Raw genomic sequence first — 22,673 nt, forward strand, 5'->3', positions numbered from 1 at the left:
TATTCTAAGAGGAAAAATGCACAACAGGTGGGCACAATGCGAGGGAAATGTATTGCTGCACAGCTGTGATCCAGTGCACTAAGGTCATTGCTTCATTTGGGACGTAACCTGATAATGGAGAAACAATTAAGAAAAAAAGAACTGAGCCTTTCCTTGAACATTTTAGTGGGAAAAAAAGTCCTGGATATTGCTACAGAGATAGCAATAAAATTACTTTTTCTTTTTTCCTTTTTTTTTCCCCGTGGAGAAAAAGTCTCAGTAAACAGCAGCCATTAATAAAACAGACCAATTTCTCTTAGGCTGAAAAAATATGACGAGGCTGAGATTGTTCAGCTGATGAACCCACTGCTGTAATCTCTTTTGGATAACGATGTTATAACAGTACCAAAAGCACACCTATATGAAAGATATTAACAGTTTCTCCTGAAGCAGAATATGAAGTAAAAGAACAGCTGTCTGGAAAGGATGTAATTGGTCTTGTGTTACAGGGAATTAAAGGCAGTGGTGGGGGTGTTATGAACTTTTCATTACATGAAAATGAAAATGGACATTATGGGGTTAGTGGACTGTACTTTGTACCAAAGACATCACACATTTTTCTAGTCATTGAAACTGTGCTTCTCAAATGCTTCCATTCTTTGTTAGGACTGTCAGAACCTATTACTTCTTCTTTGAGAAATTTCAACTGATTCAGCCATACCTTTGGTTTGATCTCTATCTCACCCTGAATTTCAATGTTAAATGTGGTTTTTAGAAGTTCAGATGTAATTGAAAGAAATGCTAGGAACGGGAGGCAGATTTGTCCCTCAGTGCCATACATATTCCCTACTACAAAATACTTGCAGCTAACCTCCAGCTTGGCAGAGAGGCATGAGATTTGTCAGAGGACTCAGTTCCAGATTCTTCTGTTGTTTCCTCTGGGGAAACCTAACCTGGCTCAGAAACCCCAGTAGGTCACAAGCTGTACAGGTTTTCCTCTGCTTATTCAATGCAGATGAAAAATTACAGCAGCCTCCGAGCTACCTGGCATTTGTGATGAAGGACCGGCCTGTTCGTGGACACCCCCCAGCCCAGAAAATGCAAAGCTGAGCACTGCTGTTTCACAGAAGAATGGCTCTGTGTGCCATTCCCAGTGCTCTCTGTTCCACATCGTGCATTTAGGTACATCCTTCTTGGCTACAGCATGTGTTGCCCCAACACACGTTAGGGCAAGGACACACAAGGACTGTGTGACAAATTGGCTGTTCATTTGTTATGGCGAGGGAGGTCATTCTCCATAGGAGGGATAAATCTTTTACTCCAAATGTAATAACACCACACTTGCTGCCAGAAGAATAAGAGTACATTAAAAAAAAAAACAACTTGATAAGCATATTGATTGATGGACACTTGGACGCTGCAGTTAAGGACTTATTTCAAGTTTGCTGTAATTCTGATTGCTATGCACTCATACATGCTATCATAATCTACAGCAATAACCAGACTATTAGGAACACTGAGAATGAGCATAGTGAAGCAGCAAACAAGCCCCCAGGTCATGAAGACGGAATGCATTTTTCATATTTTTCATACATTTTTCTCCAGTTTAAGACAATGATAATTATAGGATTAAATGGGTCAAAATGGGTTTGAAGGAATTTACATTCTCTTATGTCACACCAAATGGCTGACTTTTAGAGTGTCTTATTTAACCAGCTTGCCAGACTTTAATCAGTTTCTAAACAGTTCTGCTAAAGTTTGGGGTTGAACCTTCCAAAAAGTCATGGGTCTTATGGCCAGTTTTTCTCAACATCATCTCCAAACAGTATCTCAGCTGGAAGTCCAAATGCCTAAGATACCTACACAGGATGGATGAAGAATGCTTCTGGATACAGCAAAGCGTTTGATCCAACACTGTAGGTTGGGACCTGCTCTCAGAGCCTGGAAGCTGGCAGTCTGCATGCCACAGCTCTGTCCCTGTGTCATCCACACGTCACTCTGAGTCCTGCTCGTGGGGCTGACCTCAGGAAAGTAGAGGTGCTAAAAGGATCCCACCAGTTGCTCATAGTCAGCAATATGCTGAACTCAGCACATGGAGTCAAAGCTGGCATGACTTCCCGTGTTATTCTGTTAATTCCTTAGAGATTTGCAAAGCTTTGTGAAAAACACTGTGTTTTGACATTGGCCATCTGTTATGAGCACACAAGACCGCTTGCGCTGGTGATTAGCAGGTCAGCTGCTGGGTGGTGTTTCTTATCTTATCCCTCCAGAGATGTGATTGATTTCTACAAAGAGTTTATAGTGTAGCATAGCACAGCATAACATAGCATAGAACAGAACAGACCCTCCACAGGAGCTGCAGAGAGAAGTAAAGGTTGCCTTTTGGCCTCCTCTCCCCCAGGTTGGGCAGCCCAGTGCCCTCAGCTTCTTCTCATAAGAAGCAAAAGTTCTCGCATCGCATCCAGATGTTCATTGCAGACAAGGAAATACAGACCACATGCTGGTGGCTCTTCCAACTGTTACACATACCCAGATGTTGTTCAAGTGTTGTATGAGAAGATATTCAAAATGGGAAGCAGTGGCCCCAGCTTCTCCCAGCACACTATGCAGGGGCTTGTCAGGAGACATGGCACGTGGACCTTTGTCTGCTGGCAGGAACATACACACAGAGCTCAAAGCTGCTGTTACTGCTTTGAAGCCTGTGTTTGTGCCTCTGATTCAGGATGTGACACAGACCAACTTAGGGTAAGGAGGGAAGGATGGCTAGGGGACATGCAGCTTGTCTTACATGGGTGAGAAGGTGGGGTTTGGGGTCAGTTGATGGAAATGCAGGCAAAGGAGGAAGAATGAAAGAGTACAGAGTTCAGAGAAGGGTACTCAGGTGCAGGAGATGTGAAAGAGTGGAGAAGTAGGGAGAGATGTGTCTGGAGTCCTGACAAGACTAATTAGATTGTTATGTAAGGGAAACTGACACTGACAGATTTTGTTTAAGAAGCTTGCAAGCACTTAGAAGGATGCCTTGCTGTCATGCACATCTGGAAGATACATTGCAGAAAACTCAGGATACTTAAGTGTCCAGTCACTGATGCACTTCAACAAAAATATATGCCTACAGCAATATGGAGTATGCCAGTTTTAAATCACTTGATAACCAGAGATTACATTTTTGCCAAGAACAGAGAAAAACAACCTGCTAAAAGTTTTCATATTAACAAAGCAGAGCAGAAAAACAGAGATCAGTCCAGTCTTATTTCTTAGAATCATAGAATCATAGAATTACCCAGGTTGGAAAAGACCTTGAAGATCATCAAGTCCAACCGCAGCCTAACCTTCTTCTCCCATGCCAGCCCACAGGGCACTTCTGGCATGACCAGCTCCAAGGATCAGCTTTTAAGAAAATACCTGAGCTCTGGAATTTGGGATGCCTTTTTCCAAACCAGGATGATCTGGTCTACCATCACATATTGGAGAAGCAAGTGACTGTCCAGAAGAGCTTTTCCACCTCCTCTGTGCTGCTGACCTTGTAAGATAGAACATGTCCAGAAAGCTTCATGCAATGACCCAATCACTTTTAATTTCTTGCAGGAAAGAAAGATGTGGAGAAGGGACAGCCTCTTTATTCCTATGGTCTCAGGCATCTTGTATCACTGATCTCTTCGGGCTATCATAATATGACTCATGCAAACAACAAAAGGTGCTGGTGCCTTCTGTTAACTTGGAGTTCTTGAATACCGGGTTGGAGACTTACATCCAGGCACTAGAAAGTTATTAATATGCCATTCAGTGTTACATCATATGGAGCTAGAGCATTCCCATCTGGATAGTATCAGAGTTAATGATAAAAAGAAATTAGAAGCCTCTGGTTGGCCTTTGTAGTTGCTGTTATCCCCTGGAGACAAGACTTCACCCATGCAAGAACCACGTGGGTGAGGCTGCAAAGAAAGGATATTCTGCTGCAGCAGAAACACTTCTGTAAGTTATTTTTTCAATAATTACTAGACAACCCTTTTCCTTGTGTTTTGTCTGAGTCTCCTGTATCCAGGGAAAAGGTTTTCCTAGGTGTTAAATGACTATTTCTAGGGCTTTAAGGATCTGCTACATTTGGAATAAACCTGAGAAACACTTAACTGTTTTCTTTTCATACCCTAAGGGCTTAAAGCTGCTGAAAGCATGGTGTTAAAATTCCTTGCCAAGAGGGTGTAGGTGCGGGGAAACCATGGAAGGAGACAAGGCTCCTGGTGGCGTGGGGAAAAGCATACATGCTTCATCTTTTCAGCAGCATCTATTGGTAGGCACTGCTGGATTGGTTCCCAGCATTCATTTGCAATTATCACAATAATTTACATTCAAGCCTTAATTCATGACAATCTGGATGCATATCAGTGGGGCGATGTGAAAAGGACAGGCAAAATCTATTTCTGCCCCTTTTCATTCTGGTAACTCTGTGCATGACTCACTGCTCCTTGCTGTCTCCTGACAATGTATGAAGAGAGAGATGTACAGCAGAACAAAATGTTTCTTACTCTGATTATTTGCTTCTCAGCAGCTCAGTGCCTCCCTTACTACAGCATGATAAATGGCTTCCAAATAATTTTAAATCTTCGGAATGTTTATGTAAGGAAACATCTGAACTTATGAGTACCTCAAGGTTATTTGTATATCAAGCTATCGTTTCAGCGCTTAATGGTTGTTGGAGGGGCAAGGGGTAGAAAATCCTTTTCTGTGGGATGTGCTGTGGGGGCACCTACAACCTGCTGGTGACAGGCACTGAGGGAAGTTGCTAACAGAAAGAACGCTATGAGGTTAAGAGGCTTCATTTTATACACAGTAAGGTAATTAACCTACTAACCAGCACCCACTTCAAAGCAGCACTGCATTTTTGGAGTGCTCAGGTGCTGTCTGCTTTAACTCACATCCCAGCCTGGCAGCTGTTTAAAATCTCTGATTTGCTGACTTCTGAAGTACATTTCTATCTGTGCGCTGTCTCATATGGCTTCTGCTTCTACATGTGGGGGGAGCACGTATCTGCACCCCTCCTGCTGCACAGGGCTGTCCTCAGGTTCATGTATGGGTAACACCTGGCCTGTGTGCAGCAACCCCTCTGCACTCAGTGATTGCTTTGGGACAGAAATCTTGTTATACCAGTAAGGAGGATGTCATGCTTAATGGCATTAAGTCTGCACAGTGTAGACAAAGCTGTTGAGAATAATGACCACCGAGCTCTGAGTATAGTTTTACTTCAGTCAGTGGCATGGTTCTCACAGTTTGCTTCCTTTGGAAGAATCAACCATTTCTCTTAATGTCCATGTAACATTTTGTAAAAGGACTCACTGCTGATACTTGATGGGATCTTTCTTTCTTGGTTTTAATGCATTTGATACTGTTCTGGAGAAAACACTTCAGGTGAAATCATAATAGTCAGGGTAAAGTCCACTGCCACATGATATCTTTTGTTTGGGGAATGAAATGTAGATGTTAGCATACCTTTTTTTCTACCACAGAACTGGAAGTAGAAGTGGGGTCCTCAGGATCTCTTTCTGTTCTGTTTTGTCCAGTTGAACAGCACAGGGTGCTAAAGGCATCTCAGGAGCATGGACACAGCAGAGGAAAGATGACCTGAACATGAACCACATCTTTCCAAGATAAGAAGCACTGGTGGGCCTATGGATACACCTCAGTTGCAGGATGAGCTGGATTAGAAGCAAATGCATTTGGGAGAAGGGTTTGATACCACCAAAGAGATGGAAGGAGTGTGGGCAGGAGCTGCCCCACTACCTCTTCACCTTGTTCCACACCACTCTGGCAGTGGAAACCAGATGGGCTCTGTTTCATCAGTCTGTGAAGTGAGAAGAAAGCTCTTTGGCCATCTCCAAGACTTTGCTTCCTGCTGCAAAGATCTACTGCTGGATGGATGGCTGGATATGTGTGAAAAATACGTCTGGAATCTTGTCTGAACTGTAGACACACGTTGAAATGATCCCAGGGAATAAGATTGTTGAGTTACTCACTTAGAGCCTGCACACATTTCGTAACTGATAGTAGGAAAAAGCACTGTAAAAATACCCTTAAGAATGTGAATCTCTGCTCTGATTTGCACTTAAAAGGCACCATCTGATTAAGGTCTGTGTTTTATTAGCAGAAGACTGAGACGATGAAAGCGTCTCATATATTACCTCCATTGTATCAGATACTTTTGATAGCATATTGTGGAAGAAAATGTCACATTTCATTAAAAAGTATCATCATACCACAAAGGATTTGGCAGCGGTTTATAAACCTGGTGGTAATTTTCAGTGTTACCCATTTTTCAGTCTCTGAAGATTATTTTAAAATGTGCTTCTGATGATCTCTGACTGGAACTGCCAGTGCTCACCGGTCTTTGCGTGGCTGCATGCTGTTGTGCACCAGCTGTGGAGCTGCCTTGGCTATAAGCAGCACAGCTGCTGTGTCAGCAGTTAACACAGCTCAATTTTAATAGACTTGGTTGCGCAGCATATTCTCAGACCTTCCAGCTGTGCCTAATGAAAATGCATACTGACACTCATTCCAGACTCACTGTATCCCTTTGTGCCGGTGTTAACTTATTATTTTTTTATTATTCTGCATACAAGCAGCCTCAGTGCTCCAGATAGATGAGATGTCATATACGTTGAGGATAATCTCCCATCACTGCAAGGTTTCTCCTCTATTAGTTGTCTTTGTGTGCTTCATTTAATCTGTTTGCTACCCGTTAGAAAGGCTGCCAAAGCATTTGGTTCTTGAAGAGCTGAGTGCTTCACTTTATCTGACGTAACTGCATCAGCACAGCAACAATTTACAAAGAATAACTTGTTTGGCAGTCTTAGGCTTTTTTTTCATGGATTGTCTTGGAACAAATTGTAATTTTCTTGGATTTATTAATTATTCAAAATGTTAAAGACTTTGAGGATTTGATTATGAGCAATTTTATGGCAGTATTTGGTATTGGGCACTCAGCTTCTAAGGCCATTACTTTGTTGTGTAGACAGATGAAGGCACATCTTGTCTTCTCTTTTCTGTTGACAGAAGATGCTGAAAAATGTCATGAGGAATTTGCTCAGAGGATGAGAGCTTAGGAAGAGACAAGAAGAAAGATCCAAAATTTCCCCCAAAATTAATTTTGTGTACATACATGTTTGTTTCTAGTCATGTACTGGAATAGGCTCCCCAGGGAGGTGGTTGAATCGCCATCCCTGGATGTGTTTAAGAGCTGTTTGGATGTGGTCCTCAGGGATATGATTTAGCAGAGGGTTGTTAGAGTTAGGGTACTGGTTAGGCTGAGGTTGGACTTGATGATCTTCAAGGTCTTTTCCAACCTGGGTAATTCTATGATTCTATGATAACTCTCACACAGAGGAACTGGGTGTGTGCCCATGACAGCTCCACAGCTCAAGGTCACGGCTGCCTTGTGCTTTGGTGAAGAGTATGTTTCTTCACACAAAATGCTCTGAAAGTGCGGTCGTCATCAGTCTGCAAATTTCTCTCCGGGTTATTGTGAAGGCAATGGGATGCAATTTCCAGTTCTGGAGAGTGCTGCCAGACGATTGTGCAGTTTGCTGGTCTCTGAACGTTTGCTTTCTAATTCTAGTGAAGCACAAAAGGTTTTAATTTACAGTTAATGAGCTTTTTGTGGGATAACAACCTGAGCTCTTGAGCAGCAAGTGGCTTAAATACATTTGAATACTTGATTAGGCAATATTTTGTAATGAGTCCTCTGGTCTCCTCATGCCTACTTTTGCCGCAAGGAGGTAGGGAAAAAGGGAAGGCTGTTGCTGTGAGGTAGAGGTACATATTGCTTCTGTTATTTGTGTAGGTATAGATCTAAATGACGAGCACGAAAATGCTGAAAATTCATATTTTAATTACTGTATCTATTTGCTATATATTTAATTGCCACACACAATCTGGGAAATGGGTGTGTGACTGGCTGCTGCTGGCTGGAACCTTCATCCCACCTCTAAGCCCTGTACCTCCTCAGTGTAACTTTTTCGTTGCTCTGATGAACACATCTACTTCTGGAGTTCTCTGAAAAGCAGTCTGTTACCTGGACCTCAGAGCTGCACACTGTGCTGAGACCCTCTGTAGCTGTTTAGGTGAAGAAAGAGCACTTTCATTCCTTCATATAGCTCTGCATGAGCTATAGGAAGAGTGCAAGCACTGTTGAGGACTGACAGACCAGCACAGGAGTGGATCACGGCACAGCCTGTCTGAGCACTTGAGAGGACCCACCTGCAGTTCTTTCCCAGTCATGTTCAAGATATTTTTTCAGTGAATGTCCAGTTGTTGCCTTATTTCTTTTCCCACAACCTTCCACCATCTGGCTTATGTTTAAAAGACACAGTTTAGTTCAGCACATTAAATTTCAGCAATGTGGGCTGCAGCCAGCTCCTGCTCACCAGAAACTGGTAGCATATTTTGTGTCAGCACTGAGAGAAAGATAAGAGTTAGCTGGTTAGAAAGTGAGCAGAAAAGCAAAAGCTATATACCTTAAGGTTCCCACAAGCAATATAAATCTATTTTAAACTCCTTATATCTTTTAAGCTTCTTGGAGCAGGGATTTGTCTTTAAGTCCCTGTAAAATATCATGTTATATCCATTCTGCTCTATAAAATGAATAAAACCCATAAGACTCAGCAGACATGCCAGAAATGTATAGAGCACCTGCATTTTATCTATTCAGAAACATCACCAAGCCACTCTCGATGATATCTGAAAAGTTGTGGCAGCCAGATGCAATCCCTGGTGGCTGGAAAAAAAAGGCACTCATTTTTAAGAAGGATAGTAAGAATGACCCAGGGAACTACTGACCTGTCAGCCTCACCTCAGTGCCAGTGAACATCAGGGAGTAGATCCTCCTGGAAGCTGTGCTAAGACACATGGAAGTCAGGGAGGTGACATGGAATAAGCAGCGTGGTTTCACCAAGGGCAGGCCCTGCCTGACCAACCCTGTTGCTTTTTATGATGGCATAACTGTCAGTGGACAAGGGAAGAGCCACTGATGTAATCTATCTGGAATATAGTAAGACCTTTGGCACAGCCCCCCACATCATCCTCCTGTCCAAACTAGAAAGATGTGTATTTGGTGGGTGAACTGCTCAGTGGATGAGGAACTGATGGAGAGATTGTACCCAGAGAGTGGTGGTCAATGACTCAATGTCCAGATGGAGATGAGTGGCAAGCAGCTTTCCTCAGGGGTCAGTACCAGGACTGATGCTCTTTAACATCTTCATCAATGACATCAACAGTGGGACTGAGTGAACCTTCAGCAAGTTTGTAGATGACACTAAGATACATGGTGCAGCTGACACGCCCAAGGGATGGGATGCCATTTAGAGAGACCTAGACAGGCTCCAGTAGTGGGTCCAGATTAACCTCTCAAAGTTAAGTAAATCCAATCTTTCACCTGGATTGTGGCAACCTCCACTATTCGTACAAGATGGGGGATATGAGGATGGAGCACAGCCCTGCCAAAAAGGACTTGGGGGTACTGGTGGATGGCAAGCTGGACATGAGCCAACAGTGTACCCTCACAGCCCAGAAAATCAACTGTATCCTGAGCTGTATCAAAAGAAGCATGGCCAGCAGGCCAAGAGAAGTGATCCTGCCCCTCTACTCTGCACTGTTGAGGCTTCACATAGAATACTGCGTCCAGATGTGGAGTCCTCAGTGCAGGAGTGATGTGGATCTTTTAGAGCATGTCCAGAGGAAAGCCACAAAAATGATCCGGGGGATGGAACACCTCCCCTGTGAGGACAGGCTGTGAGAACTGGGGCTGTTCAGCTTGGATCAGAGAAGGCTCAGGGAGACCTGAGAGAGACTTTCAGTACCTGAAGAAGGGCTATAAGAAGGAAATGGACAGACTCTTTATCAGAGTCTGTTGTGACAGGACAAGGGGAAATGGTTTCAAACTAAAAGAGGAGATTTAGATTGGACACAAGGACTTTTTTTTCAGTAAGGATGGTGAGGCACCGGCACAAGTTGCCCGGAGATGTGGTGGACGCCCCATCACTGGAGACACTCAAGGTCAGGCTGGACAGGGCTCTGAGCAACCTGATCAATCTGTAGGTGTACATGTTCACTGTAGGGGAGTGGGCTAGATGACCCTTAAGGATCCCTTCCAACTCAAACATTTCTGTAATTCTGTGATCAGTAAATCCAATCTAGATCTGCACAAAATACACTGAAATGAAAACGCATCTTCAATTAATAGTGATTTCACGTTTCTCTGGCTGTACTTCAGAAACAGACTGAGTTGGATACATTTTATTGCAAAAAAATAATAATACAGAATTAATCCAATTCTGTTCAAGATTCTGACTGCCAAATTCAAGCATTTGTATATGAGCTAAAGGCATGATGCAGGTTTTCATTACAGGTTTTTGCAGCATTCAGAGTTGCTCAGCGGCTCAGATGGGGTTATCTGTGAACCTTTGGACATCCAAGTACCCATGGTGGCATAGGAAAGACAGATAAAGTAACTGAGGTGCCTATGCTTAGGCAAATTAATCAACAATTAGGTATATAATTCCCTTTATAGTCAGTGGACATTTTTTCAGTGCAGTTGAAAGCAATTTGGTCACACTGAGGAGGGCGTCTTGGGACACTTTTACTCACAACATCTTAAAAGCTGTTCAGAACTGCTCATTCATGTGTCAGAGCTGGGCTGCAACTGGAAAGTTGTCACAAGTCAACCTGGGAGCAGCAAGGTGCATCTTTGCATCTTCCTGTCTCCTATGTCCATTGCACTCACCTTTTGGTTTGACCTCCTAGTCGGCAGCTCTCTACATGCCACAGAGGATTACTAGATCTCAAATATTGCTTTTTCAAATGTTGCTATTGCAACACACAGTTTTTCTGTGTGTGATCTTCTTTCTGTACAAAGAACAAGGTAAGAGAGCAAGCATAAGCACGTACATGTGACTACAGCAAACAAAGACTATAAGGAAAACAGCAGTTTGCTGTCATTAAAGCTGTCTATTAATTTCCATTTCCATTTACAGATGCCTCTGGATATTAAGTTTATATGAGTTAAATCTTTGTTTTCTAATTCTGAAACAGACTCTATTGATTTGACTTCCTGTGCTGTAAAACCCTGCTGCTTCTATGCACATGCTTCTGGGCCAACTGGCGGTCAACAGATACTTCCTAAGAAAGAACCTGATGGCTTTTCTTTTCTTCACTTGAAATGCAAAGTCCTCTCTCTTTGAACATTATAGAAAAGTGCAGTAATGGCAAAGCTACAGGGGAAATGGATGCATAAATTTTAAGGTAAGAGTCAGGAGTAATCTCTCTCTATTCTGGTATGGGGCACCCACAGCTGGGCGACCTCTGGGTGTTTCTGGAATGCCCTGAAATACAAGCAGAAGGTTGTTCTTTGTCTCCCAGTTTTAACTTGACAAGATCCTCAAGTGTATTTTTATAGTTTCCTTCCTGACTTGCTCATGCTCAAGATAAGTACTTTCTTGAAGTAAATGGCAGGCCAGTACTGGCTGGAAGAAAGTCTCTCTTTGCGTTGTCTAACAGAAGCTACAGAATTTGCTCCTGATTCCTCCACTAAGCCACCACAGCCAAAGGACGAAGCATTTCTAGCTGATGCACTCTGGTTACCCTGAAAGTGGTATAAAGAAATTTCAAAACTCCTATGCAGTGCAGTGTTTGATCACGTACTTTTTCATGGACTTTGATGAAGAGATGTAGATTACAAACTGCGAAAGGGTTCTTCTTTGTTTCACATAGGACAGCATTTTCTGTTTCAGTTCATTACACTGAGTTTTCCTGCATGTATATTCCTAATACAAGTCTGCTGTGATCCTGGGTTCTCTTTCATGTTCACATCACTGAAGATAGACACATTTTGGATCCCAACTATTCAGATACATTTAAATATTATTCCTTCAATAGAAATACTTTAAAAAGTGCATGAATGACACCAAAGGTCAGTAGCTGAATTAGAGGTTCTGATGGGGCAGATGCAATACTTACAAATAGGTGATAAAATAGCTTGGTCACAGTGTCCTAATATTTTCCCTAAACAGGATAAACAGGAGGAGCGCTGGGAGAGGACAGTGGTGAGGGACCACTCTGATCCTGTGCAGACAGACGGGCTGCCTGGGCCCTCCAGCTCTTTGACACTTTAAGAAGAAAAGAGAAGAGCAAACTTGCATGTACAAACTCACTGATTTCAGGAAGTTATAAGTGCTAAGTGACCCAAATCATTAACCAGAGGGCACAAGGGCCACTGAAATCAATGGGAAGACTCACTGATCTCAGCAGCTTTTGGGTAAGATCCCCAAAAAAAAAGATTTTGGACCACTAATCATTGAGGAAAAATAGGAGAAAAACTCCTTTAAATAGAACTTTACTTTGTAGCTTACATCTTTACTGAAGAAAGTTCTCTGCAAAGGACGTAATTCCAGCAGCTTTTAGCTGGTTAGCATGAAGGCTGCTTTCCAAAAAAGAATTAGAGGAAGATAAATGAAGCAAGTCCCTGCAAGTGAGAAAGTTTCCAATATCCTTGTTATATGGAGAGCAAAAAGCAGCCAACTTCACAATTGTCAGGAGAGGCATTTGGAAATGCTCACATGGAACAACTTTCATTAAGAAGCAGGTCAGCTCTACTAATTCCTTCAGTCAATGCAGAACTATTTTACCTTTTCCAGCCTTACTTCCAATGTCACCTAGTACAGCAATATAACATGCAAATGAAGTTGTTATGGACACTAGCCTATTGCTTCTGATAATTGTCAGTAAAGAAACCAGAAGGTCGATTTTTACATCTCGTTAATGAATGGAATACAACTTGGAAGAGCTAAGGGAGCCCAAGGATAAGCAGATCCCTGCTGTTTAACTTGTCAAGAGGGCAGCTGTGGAGTAAGTAACCAGGGAGAAAAGCATCAGAGATCAATTTGTGTAAATGCCAATGAGCTATTAAGAACTTCCTGAAATCTGTAGAAGTGCTTTAAAAAAGAGATCCTTGAATAGTTTTAACAATTTCAACACAGGAAGTGAGTATCTTAATGTATCGGGGCACTTACAGTGTTGGCACTTAGGAGCAGAAAAGAGTTGGTTTCTATTCTCAGACCTTGTACTTTGCAATGATACATATATATATATCACATATATAACAGGCAGAACCTAAATCAGTTTCTTGGTTCTGTCTGGGGTAGAGTTAATTTTCTTCACAGCAGCTGTCATGGTGCTGTATTTTGGATTTAGGATGAAAACTATGTTGATAAGACATCAATGTTTTAGTAATCACTGAGCAGTGCTGCACAGAGCCAAGGACGTTCCAGCTTCCCAAACTGCACTGACAGTGAAGAGCTGGGGGGCACAAGGAGTTGGGAGGGGACAGAACCAGGGCAGCTGGCCCAAGCTGACCAAAGGAGTATCCCATACCGTATGGCCTTATGCAGAGCATCAAAACGGGGGAGCAAGCGGGCTGCCATTGCTTGGGGATGGGATGGGCGTTGGTCAGTGGGTGGTGAGCAGTTGTGTTTTGCATCACTTTTTTTTTTTTTTTTGATTGTTTTGTTTGTTTGTCTGTTTTGTTTTTGTTTCCTATTATATTGTCTGTATCTCAGCCCACAATATTTAATTTTTTTCCCCATCAATTATCTTCCCCATTCTATTCGGAGTGGAAGTGAGCAAATGGCTGCATGATGCTGAGCGCTCTGCCAAGCTAAACCACGGCAATCAGTCAATGAAAGCCAAAAGGCAATGGCTGGGACCTTTGCACCTCTGAAGTTTTCCTACAGTGTTTTTCAGAAGGTATGAATAAATATCAAGCAGTACATAAGCCTTACACTACAGCCTTGAACAAGATGAAGTTAGTCCTGAAGTCCTATTGCCAGGCAGAAGTCCCTGTAAGACGCCTCATTTCTGTAGAAGAATGTCATTATAGCAGGAAGAGACAAGATTAGTCTCCACACACTTCTGTGATCTCAAAGCTGGGCACTGGGAATAAAGGCAGGAGGCAGCAGTCTCTCCAATCAAAGCAGGAAGATGTCAGCTCCCATGACTGAGTGATTCACCCCAGTCTAAAGAAGGCAGCTGAAACAAATCAGATGAGCAGCTCTCTAGAGACTTCTGTCTCTCCACTGACAATAGAGAGAACCTGGACTACAAGAACAGACACGGTGCTAAACTCTAAGCAGCAATAATAAAGTGACAGAAATCCTATCCTTCACAAGCACAGACAGTGTTTTAGTGTAACTCCTTTAAGACATAATAAAAACATTTAGACAAGGAGAAATCAAGCATCTTTATGCAGAGAAGCAAATACTAAGAGGTAATACACTTAGACACCTGAAAATTGTATGCTTATAGCTCATTGTTTAAACAAAGAATAAAGCATGCAGTTAAGGAGTAGAGAGTACCTTTAGGTATGTTCTTTACCCCTGCTATTTTTCAGTATTACAGCAACAAATCTTACTTCCAGTGGGTGCTTCTTTCTCAGTCTACCTGGTCACTGGCTGGAGGCCTCCATCCTGTGGATGCTTTGCTGTGGAGGTGTTCATGGACCCAGCACCTCCCTGTGCTCCTGGGGCTGGCAGCACAAAGAGGGGCAGCTCAGCAAAGCACAGTTTTATGTGTAAAACTGCAAATAAAGCTACAGCTACTGTATTAGCATTTCATTAAAATTCTTCTTACCACCTGAGTGGGCAAACTCGTTTCAAAAAGGGGAAGAACGCTGACATGCTGATTCAAAGGAACGTTTTCAGACACTACATAGGTGATTAGATGTTGAACACTTGTTATTCTTAATATGAATGGTTGCTTTAATCCCCCTGCTATCACGCTACAAAATTACCCTTGACATGATCTTCTGCAATGTGCTGAGCACTGTTTCATAGTCTCCTAATGAACTTGCTCTGATGAGAAAAATGCTAGTGAAACTGAAAAGGTCTGCACCTCTTTCTCATGTCTGATTCCTTTTGCGTTTCTTCTTGAGGTAATGTCTGGATTGTGATCCCTTTGATGCTCGAGCAGTACATTAAAAATCAGCTAATGTAGCATTAACTAAACACTAATAGGCCATTAAAGATGGACTTTCATGCTTGAGAAAACAAGAATGTTTCAAATGTAAGTATGAGGCAATTTCATATGCACAAAGTTTTGCTGTCTGATGCCATTTGTATTAATAATTTATACACGAGTACTATCAGTTGCAGTACAAATACCAGCTTTCTTGGCTTGGTGCTGCTTCTTGACCTCACAAGAGGTGCAGGGGGCCCAGAGAAGGCTGGCCACTGCTCCACATTCCCCTACTAGCTGCCTAGCTGGAGAACGGGCCCAGCTGGGTGTGATGCTGGCAGCACTGCAGTGATCCAGGAGCAAGTAATCCTTGAGAAGAATCCCGCTGTCGTAAGCCCCTACAATTTGCATGATGATCAGCAAATGTTTTCTTGTATTTTAGGGCACAGTTATACTTCCACTAAATTTATTCAGAGTGCAGATACATACACAGCCACCCTGGGAAGACGATAACCTTGTTAGGCACACACACACACGCTTCTGCAAGCGCAAAGGAAATTTCCATTGTGGATCTGGTTGAAGCCCTTCCTGCTGTGGTGTTTATCTCCATAACACAGACCCGCAAGCCAGAAGGCCTGCTGTCATGCAGCCCCCACACAAGGCAGGGCTCTCAGCCTGTACATTTGGCTGCCTGTGGCCTGCCCATCTCTCACAGAATGTACGCTTTGGAGCCAGCAGCCAGCCCTGTGCTGCACTGCCCACCCTGTGACTCACACTGCCCACCCTGTGCCCCCTGAGCCCACACTGCCTCCTAGGAGGCTGACAGCATCTTGTCACAGCTGAGAAATTAAATCCTTGTACACTGCCCACTGAAATCAATGGGAATGTTTGCTCTGCATAACCTCACAAGCCGTGCTTTTTATAAGACCTGGACTTGTGACAGGTATAGTTGCCTGTAAACTTGCCTGTAGCAAAATGCTGTTGTGAGGCAAGAATGCGATTTCCATCTTTCTCAGCTTGTTTTAACCTTAGCAAAAAAAAATCATTTTTCGAACAGAAGTTGCTCACACACAAACTTAAGTCCAAGATACATTTTCAGCCTCAGTCTGCTGGTAGTGATCATTCAGTCCCTTGCCTTCCCTCCAATTGGGTGGGTCTTTATTAGAGAAAGGAATAAAAAAATTCCTGTTAGCATTTAAGTGGCAGTACGTACATATGTACTACCTAACCAGAAAGGGGCAGAGGGGATTTCTTTTTTTTTCACATGACAATTAAATAAAACACCAGAAAATAATAATAATAATAATAATAATAATAATAATAATAATAATAATAATAATAATAATCATCATCATCATCATCATCATCATCATCATCATCATCATCATCATCATCATCATCATCATCATCATCACCATCATCATCATCATCATCATCATCATCATCATCATCTTGCTCTGATAGAGCCAAATATAATTTCAGTCTAAACCAAAGTATAAGAAACTGAACCATCTCATTTCTGGTGCTTGCCCATCCCGCCTGGGCTGAGGTTGGACAGACGTGGCTCAGCATTTGGGCTCTCTCAGGTTTTTCCACCTGGAGTTTGCTTGATGTGGCCGAATTAGTTTACCCACTCACTAGATTTAAAGGCCTCATCAAGCAGATGCCTTGATAGATTGTTGTCTTGTCTAATTATTGCCTACAGTTAATAGAAATGATCACTGGTGAGCCAATACTTTCAGTTTAAAAGCATGCACAGATAAATGGTTTATGGTCTTTGAAATATCAGAGTAATAGATGCATTGTTTGTGCCTGAAAAACACCAGTTTTACAAGTGTCCCTTTTGCAGAAAAAAAATCTGTTCTTATGCCCCTCAAGGCAGCATTAGATGATGTTAAGTGCTCTCATTTTTCTGCTTCTTAAGATATTTTTATCAGGATGAGTCATTAGGTATTTTGGTCACTCCTCTTACAGATGCAGTAATGATTTTAATGGGAAAAATGTCAGTTCTGTGACACCTCTCTGCTACAACCTCTCTATTCAGGGAGGATTTAAGCTGTCATGGAAGTACAGAATGTGACCCAGAGGACACCCTGCCCCCTGCCCCAGGGCAAGCTCAGCATGCTTTCCCAGTGCTGCTCAACCTGCCTCCAAAGGCAGACAGACTCTGGCACTCCCACAGCTTGAAACTGGTGTTATTTAACCTAAATATGCTGTTCAGGCACTTTTTAGGACAATTTATTTTCCTGGCCTGCAGAACAATTTTATATCTTGCTGCTTCTGCTCTGCAAACTGACCCTGTGTTTCTTCAAGCAGAGCTGAGATGTTGCCAGCAACAAACAGGGCAGAAGGATTACTTAACACATCTTCCACACAAATCCTCTCTTTCAGCATCCTGCTGCAAATCTGAGTGCTCTCAGTAGCTCAACATTATTGACACAGGTCATGTTCCTCCCGTGTACCCCACAGTCTGTACTAATACACAGGTGCTTTATTTGGCTTTTCTCATTTTGTGCTGGTGCAGTAAGTTTTACTACCTACTTATTGTGCTACTTATTTCAGATCATTCCAGTTTATCAATATCTTATTGAAGTCCAGCCCTGTACTGCAGTGTATGTCCCATGCAGGAGTTTCATCGCCTTGTGTCCAAGCCCTTACATATTGTATAATACCTGACTCTCGTGAAATCCTAGCATGAATTTACTTGTCATTTTCTGTAGAAATATGGATTCCCAAACAGTTTTACTATTTCACAGGAGTTTCAATAAGAGCGGTTCCTTAATTCAGTTACGAGACTCCCCTGGTATGTTAGAAGCTGGAGCCAATATCACAATATCTACCAAATTCTTCCCTGATCAGAAGTCCTTGTTTCCTCTCTACATGTAATATTCACCCTCTCTTCCTTTAGAAGTGAGCCCCTTTCTTCCTTGCCGGCACATTTTATCAAATGCCCTTTCATGGTATTTTTCCTACTGCTTTTTCTTGTTTCATTCTGTGTTAATTCTGTTTTTTTCTATGCCTTGTCCTTTCTGATTTTGCTGTAGGTCTGTGCTAGACTTACACATACCTTCATAGTAACTTGACCTACTTTCCACGCCGAATAATTTTCAGGTCACTGAAAAACTCCTGAGGTAGCACAAGTGGTTTCTCACGATACTTCCAGTATCTCTTTCTATGAGAATAAATTGTGCTTCTCTATTCAAGGCAGTGTTTTATAGAACTTCCTTCTGAACCCCCTTTCTCCTTCATCCTAACTTACCTTTCAGTTCTCCAAGTAATGACATTTGTTTTCTTGAAATCCTATATTTTTATTTGTTTTCTTGATTGCTAAATATCAATAATTCCATTCCTTATGATCACTTGAACCAGTTTGTCTTCTTCACACTCTGGGCCAACTCATCCTTTGCTCTACAGAATCAAGACCCAAGGGAGCCTTTCCCTCTCCATGAACCAGATGGCAAACCCAATGCAGCAGGGCTGCTTCCCAGCCTCTTGTCATGCTGAGTCTCTCTACATCTTTGCCTGTCTTAGGGGCTCTTGTAACGGCACAGGTTTTCAGTATTTGCTTCCATCCAGGCTCTCAGGCACCAGGTCTTCTGGTTAGATCTGGAAATGTGTATCTCTGCTAATACTTTTATCCTTTTCCTCAGCAGACTGCTGGTTTCATACATCTTACAGTGATGAATGACTGTCCTCAAACCTTACCAGTGATGAGTCCTCATCAGCTACCAAGGCAGAGTGTGGATAACTACGTATGTCACCCAGAAAAGAGTTATTAAAACACAAAATAATAACCACACTGTATACTCCCAGTTTTCATCAGCATGAGAGTGGTCTACTGCCAAATGTCATCTCATTTCTGTATTTCTATAACAGGCAACGCTTCTATGTGTGTAACTCCAAACACAGATCAACCCAGTGGAGCTATCAACACCAACAATCAGCATCTAAATGATGAACAGATGCCTGCTGTTCATCTGAGTCTAGTCTAGTGGCAGTATGCAGACTTGCTTCTCTACAAAAATAATCTGTGCTACTCAATACCCTGAAAGTCAAAGGTGTGAACAAAACTGCTTTCATTACTAAGTCTGAATTTGATTCCAACTAGCAACGTGTTGAATAGTTTCTTTTTGACTCTGTTTCAGAAATTCTGGGATTATGTGAGGCTCCAAGATTTTATGAAAAGCTGAGCAATGCTTTATGACTGCAGAGAGAAACTTGAAAACGTGTACCTTTTCGGTTCAGCAGCAAAACAGCAAATTTTAAAGGTTGTGATTTGTTGTTAGCTTCATTTATTTGAATCCTACCATTTTAATGAGTACTCTGTGCCTAATGATTTTGAAACATTTGGGCTTGCTGCAGTGCCAGATAAGTGTGTCAAACGTTTTCAGGATTGAGACCATTAGCTGAAATGGTCAAGTTTGACATATTTTCCTACCTGCCTTCCTGAGAAAAAATAGTAGTAGAGACATAAAATAATAACCTGACCAAATATCAATACTATGGGGCCAAATTTATCTTGGTGGATGGATTTGACCACTCATTATCCTTGGGATGATTTTTCTTCTGTGTGCTGTATTGCTTAGCTTTGTAGACTCTTTGTCCAGTGACAAATTAGTCTCCCTTGGTTTGTCACTGATAACAAAGCTACTCACAATAGAGGAAATCAAGTTTATTTCTTCAAGGCTTAAACAAGCAACATTTTCTGTGGCTTATTTCCATAGTGAAGAAACCTGCAGATAACACAGAAAATTGGCTTTCCTATTTTCCTTAATGGAAGCATGAGAAATTCTCTGTTGTGCCAGCTCCTACTTGCAAAACATAATGGCTGGGAGGAAAAAAGTCAGCTTCCTAATATTTAGTGGGATGTCACTCCTCAGTGTAATGCTGTAATGCTAGCACATATATCATATTTCTACTTTTTGTGAGAAAATCATGCTTTACATGGATTATGAAGCCACCCTGGTGTGGATCACTTCTTTGGGCAAATTTACCTTTAGATCAGCATGCACATATTTGGGCAGAATCGCCCAGTGGGTGTTTAAGGTAATGGTATGAGCAGAAGTAATTCAGATTAGGAGTTTGTTGGGCTAGGGCCATCATTAAGCTGTATGCAGTGCAGAAAAGCACTTCTTGTCATTACCCATTGTCATCCCCACCTGGAAAGTGTTAAGCTGTTCTATCAAGTTATTTAGAATGTTAGTCAAATAAAAAAGAGACTCTGTTATTGGCCACTGGTATTTTATCAGCCAGCAGCAGTCTCATATCTTAATCAAAGCAGAGGCCTTGCTCAGGGGAAATCCACTGTGCTGAAGTGCAAGCAAATGGCTCTGCTATATTCTTAAATTTTCCCAAGTCCTAGAAACTTCCAAGGGGGAGGGCTACTACACTGAATTATTACTTTAATGTTTCAAAATGAGGATGATCTAATCAGAATTAGAAAATGAGTGTTAATTTCTTTTTGTTTTGTTCCTTCCTTCACTATAATTGAATAACTGGTGCCATTCACTTGCTTTTTCCTCTGCATGGGGAAAGCTTCTGGGGCAATGAGGAGGTGTACAGCAGTTTAAATAAGATTTCATTCACTGAAGAGAGAAGGCAAAAGGAATTAGTTAGCAGACAGAGGCATTCCTTTTTCTTTCTGTGTTAACAAACATGAACCTCACAGACATATTTGCAGCCAAGAAACTAGATATGGGGCTCCAAGATTTGGATGTCAGCAACATAAAAACACCACCACCACCTATTAAATGCAGAGGGAGGGCTGTGGATGGACAGAAACACATAAGTTCATGCTTGCACAAGGAGAAAAGAGCAAAACAAATCAATATATACTGTGTCATCTTTTCTGCCTCCCTCTGCTTGGCTGGACAAGGAGGGGATATGACACAAGGAGCAGCTTGGTCCCTCAGCCCCATCCCTCCAAATAACCAGAGCAGACTGCTGTAGTACTTGCAGAAAAGCTGCAGTTTTTCCTGTGCCTTAGCTCATCACAAGGAGAAGCACCAGCCCAGAGTGTTGGCCAACCCATGTGAGGATCACAGCTCTAGGCTGGTTTCCGTAGCAAGAACTGCACCAGTTTTCCTCCCCTGACTCTCACCATGCTTTAGCTTGCTGGCATCTAACAAGAGATGAGGGAACACCTCTAAAGCTCTTCAATATCTGCCTACATTGCCTATTGCTCCCAGTGCTGGGAATTCACTCAAATCTGGGATCTGACACATACTCCCTCTTCCACATCTACCAGCTCTATACAGCCAAAGCAGTGTGTAGGCCTATATGAGGCACTGAGGTGACAGCCACTTGTGTCCTCAAAAAAAACAGACTGGCTGCCACAAACTGATGATAGAATTGCCAAATGCATACACATAGGATGGAACTGTTAGATATATATATATACATATATATATATTATTTATTTATTTATTGCAAGGTTACTGGGGCAAAATACTGGAAGACAAAATTGTTCCAACACATCAGTTTTTTTTCAAGCCCCCAAACAGCTGCACAGGCTGCTGAGCACTAGGAAATAGTTAAAATCAGCTCAGATTTTGATCCTTGTTTTAAAAGACTGTTAACATGAAGCACTCAGAAATACTGGATCATTTAGTGCAGTGACTAGCAAATTCCTGCTGGGTTGGAGTTTGGTATTTCATCTTCCAAATAGTTTCACTGAGCACAGAAAAGCAGCTGGAGAGACTTTCCTACAATGGGAAAGATGCTTTTTCCATACATTGATGAGAAAATAAGATTCTCACTGTGATAGTACATTTGCCTGAGTATGCCATAGTTGAACTCCAGTGCCCAGTACTGAAGGAATTACAAGGTCTCCTCGGTTCACTTGAAATTAAAGCTGAGACATCTTTCTCCTTCCTTATTTACAGGCTGGACTAGCTGCTGTCTGTAGGCACAGCAGACAGTGAGGCAGTACGGCTGGCCTCCTTGCCCAGCCTCCTTGCTTGGACTTCTGCAGTAATACTGGTGTGGGAGGTACTGCCACAGCTGAACACACACACAGAAAGCTATGGGGAAAGATGAAGATCCTTTCTAGATTCTAAATTTAGTGTTTCTAAATAAAAAGGATTTATTCCACAGTGCCTCCTTTCTCTGCTAAGATGCAGTTCTCAACAGATGGCGAGGAGCAGCCTGGAATTAAATGTATCCTGCTGCATTGCTAGATGCCTTTTTTCAGTGCTACAACCTGGGTCACGTCCTCACCTCTCACAGCTATGGGGTGTAGATTGAGCTGCTCACGCTGTTTTTGCCAAAATGCTATTTCTTCTTGTTTCTTCAGAATGGCCAGATGCACTCATTCCCACAAGGCTGCCCATTGGCAAGGAGTGAGGGGTACAGCTCAGCAGTGTCACAGCAGGCTCAGGTCTGTAGTTTACCCACAGAGAAAGTAGTGGTGCTTCAAGAGTGGTGTGCCTGACAAACATTTCATTAGTAGAATGGATAAAACACCTGAAAACTAACAGCAGGGAGTAAACTGCCTACTCAAAGGTAGCCACTCCTCAGGCTGCATGTGGTGAGTTTATGTTGTGATGTAGCATACTAATACCCATCTTTTCGCAGAATCACAGGGCTGTAGGGGTCGGAAGGGACCTCTGGAAACCATCTAGTCTAATCCTCTGCTAAAGCAAGTTCCCTGCAGCAGGTTGATTAGGAAAGCATCCAGGTGAGTTTTGAATATCTTCAAAGTG

At 42.3% G+C, this 22,673-nt stretch overlaps 1 long non-coding RNA gene across 1 annotated transcript; it reads left to right on the forward strand.

The window, feature by feature from the left end:
• Positions 1-3,575: 3,575 nt before the first annotated feature.
• Positions 3,576-6,233, forward strand: LOC146762342 (uncharacterized). The gene is made up of 2 exons (XR_014942291.1): positions 3,576-3,951; positions 5,535-6,233. It is a non-coding gene; the product is annotated as an uncharacterized LOC146762342 (long non-coding RNA).
• Positions 6,234-22,673: the final 16,440 nt, after the last annotated feature.

This window comes from Coturnix japonica, chromosome 1, assembly GCF_054131305.1.
Source record: "Coturnix japonica strain WE chromosome 1, WE-NBRP24, whole genome shotgun sequence".
In the NCBI taxonomy this organism is placed as follows: Eukaryota; Metazoa; Chordata; class Aves; order Galliformes; family Phasianidae; genus Coturnix; species Coturnix japonica.